Genomic DNA, 8248 nt, shown 5'->3' with positions numbered 1-8248 from the left:
GAGTTGCTATTTTATGTTGCTACCAGACAGTAGACGTGCCAGGCTCAGACCTGGTTCACATCCTCTAACCTGCCTGAGGAGCCAGGTGCAAGATGGAAGCCACTGGGAAACCGGAAGCTGGCAAGCCTACCTGTCTGCTGACCATTGTCTCCAAGCTTGAAACCCAAACCTTCAAGGTGCTGGGCTGGGCTGGTGTGAGGCCAGGTGCTCAAGGGGCACCTGCTGGGATGGGGCTTCCCTGCTCAGAAAACAATCCTCACTTTATAAGCCGCAGCATAGAGGGCCTTGAGGATGGACAGGTGCTGCAGAAGTCTTGGGTTGGCTTTGAGCCATGGCTCCTCCTTCATGTTCTTGGGAGTTTGCCCAAGATCACCTCTGGGGACCCTAAGCTGTCCCATGGTGACTCCAAGCTCTGAGAAAAAGACTCTTTGACAGGCAGGAGATCAGCCTGTGACTCCTCTAGAGTGTTCTAGAGAATGATAGTGAACATTGTAATACCATCCAACATCCAGAGACATTGTTCACCTCCTCCTTTCCTCCTCCTCTCTTCTTCCTTCTTGTGTTTTTTTTTTTTTTTTTGCACTACTGGGAATCGAACCCACTGCCTCATGCTTGCTAAGTATGCATTCTAGCACTTGAGACATGCCCCCCCATCCTTTTCTTTGTATTTTGTTTTTGAGATAGGATCTCACTAACTTTTTTCCAGGCTGGACTTGAACTAACAATCCACCTGCCTCCACTCCCAAGTAGCTGAGATTACAGACAGACACCATGATGCCTGGATTGGAAATAGTCTTCTTCTTTTTTTTATTTCTTTTATTCATATGTGCATACAATGTTTGGGTCATTTCTCCCTCCTTCCCCCTTCCCCCTCCCTTTCACCTGCACCGTCCCTTTCTCCCCCCAATCCCATGCTACCAGGTAGAAACTATTTTGCCCTTATCTCTAATTTTGTTGAAGAGAGAGTATAAGCAATAATAAGAAGGACCAAGGGTTTTTGCTAGTTGAGATAAGGATATCTATACAGGGAGTTTACTTGCATTGCTTTCCTGTACGTATGTGTTACATTCTAAATTAATTCTCAAACAAACCTTTTCTCTAGTTCCTGGTCACCTTCTCCTATTGGCCTCTGTTGCTTTAGTTTCTGCATTAGTTCCTTTGCATTGAGGACATCAAATGCTATCTTGTTTGGTTTTTTTTTGGGGGGGGGGTTTCTTGCCTATCCTCCCTTGTGTGCTCTCACCTCATCATGCAATCAAAGTCCAATCCCCTTGCTGTGTTTGCCCTTGATCTAAAGTCCGCATATGAGGGAGAACATAAGATTTTTGGTCTTCTGGGCCTGGCTAACCTTGCTCACAATGATGTTCTCCAAGTCCATCTATTTACCTGCAGATGATAAGATTTCATTCTTCTTTGTGCCTGAGTAGTATTCCATTGAGTATAAGCACCACATTTTCTTAATCCATTCATCGATAGTGGGGCATCTTGGCTGTTTCCATAACTTGGCTATTGTGAATAGTGCTGCAATAAACATGGGTGTGCAGGTGCCTCTGGAGTAACCTGTGTCATATTCCTTTGGGTATTTCACCAAGAGTGGTATTGCTGGATCATATGGCAAATCTATGTTTAGATTTTTAAGAAGCCTTCAAATTTTTTTGAAGAGTGATTGTATTAGTTTGCATTCCCACCAGAACTGTAAAAGCGTTCCTTTTTCCCTGCAACTCGCCAAAACCTGTTGGTAGTGGTGTTGCTAATCATGGCTATTCTAACAGGGGTGAGGTGGAATCTTAGTGTGGTTTTAATTTGCATTTCCTTTATTGCTAGAAATGGTGAGCATTTTTTCATGTGTTTTTTGGCCATCTGAATTTCTTCTTTTGAGAAAGTTCTGTTTAGTCCACTTGCCCATTTCTTTATTGGTTCATTAATTTTGGGAGAATTAAGTTTTTTGAGTTCCCTATATATTCTGGTTATCAGCCCTTTGTCTGATGTGTAGCTGGCAAATATTTTCTCCCACTCCGTGGGTGGTCTCCAGTTTAGAGACCATTTGTTTTGTTGAGCAGAAGCTTTTTAGTTTTATGAAGTCCATTTGTCTATGCTATCTCTTAGTTGCTGAGCTGCTGGGGTTCCATTGAGAAAGTCTTTGCCTATATCTATTAGTTCCAAAGTATTTCCTACTCTTTCCTGTACCAACATTAGAGTTTGGGGTCTGATATTAAGATCCTTGATCCATTTTGAGTTAATATTGGTATAGGGTGAAAAACATGGATCTAGTTTCAGTTTTTTGCAGACTGCAAACCAGTTTTCCCAGCAGTTTTTGTTGAAGAGGCTCTTTTCTCCAACATATATTTTTGGCGCCTTTGTCAAAGATAAGTTGGTTATAGTTGTGTGGCTTCATATCTGGGTCCTCTATTCTGTTCCACTGGTCTTCATGTCTGTTTTTGTGCCAGTACCATGCTGTTTTTATTGTTATTGTTTTGTAATATAGTTTGAAGTCATGTATTGTGATACCTCCAGTGTTGTTCTTTTTGCTGAGTATTGCCTTGGCTATTCATGGTCTCTTGTGTTTCCAAATAAATTTAACAGTAGATTTTTCAATCTCTTTGATGAATGCCATTGAGATTTTGATGGGAATTGCATTAAACATGTAGATTACTTTTGGGAGTATAGCCATTTTTACTATGTTGATTCTACCAATCCATGAGCATGGGAGATCTCTCCACTTTCTGTAGTCTTCCTCAATCTCTTTCGTCAAGAGTTTGTAGTTTTCCTTGTAGAGGTCATTCACATCCTTTGTTAAGTTTACTTCTAGGTATTTGATTTTTTTGAGGCAATTGTAAATGGAATTGTTTTCACATATTCTTTCTCAGTTTGTTCATTATTAATGTATAGAAGTACTAATGATTTTCTATGTTGATTTTATATCCTGCTACCTTTCTAAGCTGTTGATGATGTCTAGAAGCTTTTGAGGAGACTTTTTTGGGTCTTTAAAGTATAGGATCATATCATCTGCAAATAGGGATATTTTGACAGTTTCTTTACATATTTGTATTCCTTTTATTTCTTCTTCTTGCCTAATTGCTCTGGCTAGGAATTCCAGTACTATGTTGAATAGGAGTGGGGATAGTGGGCATCCTTGTCTAGTTCCTGATTTTAGAGGGAATGGTTTCAGTTTTTCACCATTAAGTATAATGCTGGCTGTAGGTTTGTCATATATAGCTTTTATAGTGTTGAAGTACTTTCCTTCTATTCCTAGTTTTCTTAGAGCTTTTATCATGAAATGGTGTTGGAGCTTATCAAAGGCTTTTTCTGCATCTATTGAGATGATCAAGTGGTTTTTGTCTTTGTTTCTGTTAATGTGGTGTATTACATTTATTGATTTGTGTATGTTGAACCACCCCTGCATTCCTGGGATGAAGCCTACCTGGTCGTGGTGAATAATCTTTTTGATGTGTTGTTGAATTCAGTTTGCATCAGTGTTCATTAAGGAGATTGGCCTATAGTGCTCCTTTTTGGAGGTGTCTTTGCCTGGTTTTGGGATAAGTGTAACACTGGCTTCATAAAATGTGTTAGGCAGTTTTCCTTCCCTTTCTATTTTGTGGAACAGTTTAAGGAGGGTTGGTATTAGTTCTTCTTTAAAGGTCTGATAGAATTCAGCAGAGAATCCATCAGGTCCTGGACTTTTCTTTTTTGGGAGATCTTGATCGCTGCTTCAATTTCATTTTGTGTTATAGATCTATTCAGGGATTAATGACCTCTTGTTTCAATTTTGGATGATCATTAGTCTCTAGAAATCTGTCCATTTCTTCAAAATTTTCAAATTTATTTGAATGTAGGTTCTCAGAGTAGTCTCTGATGATTTCCTGGACTTTGATGGTGTTTGTTGTTATCTCCCCTTTTGCATTCTTGATTTTACTAATTTGGGTTTTTTCTCTCCTCATTTTAGTCAGATTTGCCAGGGGTCTATCGACCTTGTTTATTTTTTCAAAGAACCAACTTTTTGTTTCATTAATTCCTCGTATGTTTTTTTGGTTTCTATTTCATTGATTTCAGCTCTTATTTTTATTATTTCTCTCCTTCTATTTGTTTTGGGATTTGCTTGTTCTTGTTTTTCTAGGAGTTTAAGATGTATCATTAGGTAATTGATTTGAGATCTTTCAGTCTTTTTAATATATGCACTCATGGCTATAAACTTTTCTCTCAGGACTGCCTTTCCTGTGTCCCAAAGGTTCTGGTAGGTTGTGTTTTCATTTTCATTGACTTCCAGGAACCTTTTAACTTCCTCTTTTATTTCATCAGTGACCCATTGTTCATTAAGCAATGAGTTGTTCAGTTTCCAGCTGTTTGCATGTTTTTTGTCTTTATTTTTGTTGTTGAGTTCTAGTTTTAATGCATTATGATCAGATAGAATGTATGATATAATTTCTATTTTCTTATATTTGCTGAGCTTTCTTTGTGCCTTAGGATATGATCTATTTTGGAGAAGGTTCCATTGGCTGCTGAGAAAAATGTATATTGTGTAGAAGTTGAGTGAAATGTTCTATAGACATCAACTAGGTCCATATGATCTATTGTATGTTTTAGATCTTGGATTTCTTTACTGATTTTTTGTTTGGATGACCTATCTATTGATGATAGTTAGGTGTTAAAGTCTTCCACAATCACTGTGTTGGAGTTAATATATGCTTTTAGGTCCTTCAGGGTATGTTTGATGAAATTGGGTGCATTGATGTTGGGTGCATATAGGTTGATAATTGTTATTTCCTTTTGGTCTATTTCCGCTTTTCTTAGTATGGAATGTCTTTCTTTATCTCATTTGATCAATGTAGGTTTGAAGTCTACTTTGTCCGAGATAAGTATTGCTACTCCTGCCTGTTTTCATGGACCATTGGCTTAGTAAATCTTCTTCCAACCTTTCTTCCTAAGCCTATGCTTATTTCTGTTGGTGAGATGGGTCTCTTGTAAGCAACAAATTGTTGGATTTTCCTTTTTAATCCAGTTTGTCAAACGGTGACTTTTGATGAGGGAGTTAAGTCCGTTTATATTAAGTGTTAGTACTGATAGGTATGTGGTGATTCCTGTCATTTAGTTGTCTTAGTTGTTTGAGGGTTTGATTGTGTGTAGCTAAATTGATGTTACTCTCTACTTTCCTGCTTTCTCTTTTCCTGTAGTTTGGTACTGCCTGACCTTTCATGGTTATGTTGGGTTTCACTTTCTGTGTGCAGAATCCCTTGAAGAATCTTTTGCAGTGGTGGCTTTGTGGTCATATACTGTTTTAGTTTCTGCTTATCATGGAAGACTTTTATTGCTCTATTTTGAATGATAGTTTTGGTGGGTACAGTATCCTAGGGTTGAAGTTATTTTCATTCAGTGCCTGGAAGACCTCACTCCAAACTCTTCTTGCTTTTAATGTTTCCGTTGAGATGTCTGCTGTGATTTTTTGGGTTTACCTTTGTATGTTGTTTGCTTTTTCTCTCTTACAGCCTTCAATATTCTTTCTCTAGTCTCTGTACTTGTTGTTTTTATGACAGTATGTCATGGGGTAGTTCTAGTTCAGTCAGGTCTGTTTGATGTTCTGGTGGTTTCCTGTACCTGTATGGGCATAGTTTTCTCTAGATTTGGGAAATTTTCTGTTATTATTTTGTTGAATATATTACACATTCCTTTTGCTTGCACCTCTTCTCCTTCTTCAATGCCCATGATTCTCAGGTTTGGTGCTTTGATGGAATCAATAAGTTCTTGCATTTTCTTTTCACAGGTCTTGAGTTGTTGAACTAATAGTTCTTTGGTTTTTCCTTTATTACCATTTCATTTTCGAATTTTGAAATTCTGTCTTCTACTTGTTCTAGTCTGCTGGATTGGCCTTCCATTTTGTTTTGCATTTCTGTTTCGTTCTCTTTTCTGAGGTTTTCCATATCCTGAGTCACTTCCTCTTTAATTGTCTATTTTCATCCTGAGTTCATTTATCTCTTTACTTATTGTGTTCTTTGTTTCACTTCGGTGTTTATACAGTGCTTGTATAGTTTTTTTTATTTGTTCTTGTGCTTTCTCAAATTCTCTATTTTTGTTGTCTTGGAATTTCTTGAGTGTCTCCTGTACATTTTGGTTGACCATATCCAGTATCATCTCTATAAAATTCTCATTGATTACTTGCAGGATTTCTTCTTTCAGAGTGTTCTTGTGGGCTTCATTTGGGTTCTTTGGCATAGATTATCTTTATTTTTTTGGAGTCTGGATTAGGCATCTGTTTTCTTCATTTCCCTCTGGTTCCTGTACTAATTTATTATTGGGGGGGAAATGATTTCCCTCTTTTTTCCATCTTCCCATCATTGCCCTTGCTACTGTTACTCTTCCTGTACTGTGTGTAATTCAGTATTGTCTAGCTTATAATTGTAATGATGCTGATATTTAGAATGGAAGGGTGAGAGGAGAGGGAAAGCAAAGAAGGTAAAGAAAAAGGAAAAAACAAAACAAAAAACAGAGCTGAAGAAATAATCAGGGAGAGATTGCGTACTAATCAACAGTGATCTAAACAGGCATTAGAGAGACAGAGAGGATTAAAATAATAATAATAATAAATAAAATAAAATTTCCCAAGTTAAAATGCAATAAAGTTTCAATCTTAATAGATTTTGTTTTAGCCCTTCAGTATCCAGTCCTGGTGTTGGTGTCTGAGTACTAGTTCTGTCATTGTCTCATCAAGGGGGAAAAAAAAGAAAAAAAATATATCCCAAGTTCAAATGCAATACAGTTTCAGTCTCGTCAAAGGAAAAAAATGGAGTCTGGAGGCAGCTTTGTGAATGTCTATCTGAGGCTCCAGTTCACCTGCCACCTACTATCAGCCAGCTGCTGCTGTAGGCTTTATTGATTGCAGATCTCAGGAGTGAGCTTTACACTCACCTAGCTCTGCAGGCTTTCTTTATTTAGAGTTCTCCTGGATGCATGCCCCTTTTGTTTTCTCCAGTATACAGCCCTACCCCCCTGTTGCGATTGCAATCTGTTTTTATTTAGAGTTTGCCTGGGGCACCTCCCCCTACTCTCCAGTGGAGTGTGCCACACTTTAGCCACTGTTGGACACCTTCTCCTCTCCAAGTACACTTGGGGCGGGGGGTGTTGGTGGCGCCACACCTGCCTTCTCTGGCCAGCTTGTTTATTTACAGGTAGCGTAGGGGAGTACCCCTTCCCTCCTCTCTGGTGGAGCTTTCCTCATGACAGCCACTGTTACAAGCTTTCCCTTCTGTAAGGTTGCTGGGCGGGGGCTGGCACTCCTGCCTTCTCTGACCAGCTTGTTTATTTACAGTTCATGTGAGGGAGTGCCCCTCTCTGGCTCTCTGGAGCTCAGGGCACCCCACCCTCTTTGCTACGTGTCTTTTTTTTTCAGCTGTTTGCTTATTATTCAGTTGGGTTTTTTTTTCTTTTTTCCCTGGAAGGGGGTCAGTCTGTCCAGGGGGCTATGCTGATTTGTCCCAGGGAGTACTGCATGCTGCTTATTTGCTCACCTGGTGGTCTCCCAAGCAGGGTAGGAGCTGGTGTCTGCCGGCTCGGGAGCCCTCCTGCTTTCTCCATTTAATGTGGCATGGGGATGCTATGCGCAGTCTGGAGATGTGGAGGTGTCAGAGTTTTGCCTCTTCTTCGTGGTTTTTCCTGCCAGGTTTATCTCCAGCGTCTCTCCAAGGGTTTACTTTAGGAAGCACGCTTTCTGCTTCCTCCCACTACTTGCCATCTTGGAATCCTCTCCCCAACCTCAATATTCTTCTTTAATAGGTTTTTCTTCCTTTAAAACATGTTTTGAAGGTAGATATTTCTGTTGAATAAACAGAAATTGCACACAGGAATACGTCTGTTTTTCTCTTTACTTCTGCAAAGAATCCCATTCTCTGTAAGAGAGGTTAAGGTAGCCATAGCTGTGCTGGTGGGATTTGGGGCATCTTCAGCCTTTTGCCCAAGGCTCCATTTCTGCAACTACATTCTTGTGCCTTTCTCAAGCATTGTATGTTATAGCTCTCAAAAAGTTTTGTTTTACAAATTTCTTTTTTTATTGTTGTGCTGGTGGGGGTGCATTGTGATATTTACAGAAGTTCTTACAATATTATCAATTATATCATACTTGAATCCACCCCCTCCATCATTCTCCTTCATCCCTCCTCTCCTTCTGTTGAAACTGAAACATTTTCAACAGATCTCATTTTTCACATGTGTGAAACATGTGTGCACAGCATGCCATATTCACCTCCTGCACCTTTCCCACATC

The sequence above is a fragment of the Castor canadensis genome, chromosome 16 (genome assembly GCF_047511655.1).
Source record: "Castor canadensis chromosome 16, mCasCan1.hap1v2, whole genome shotgun sequence".
NCBI lineage: Eukaryota > Metazoa > Chordata > Mammalia > Rodentia > Castoridae > Castor > Castor canadensis.
Note: the sequence above shows the minus strand (reverse complement) of the source record.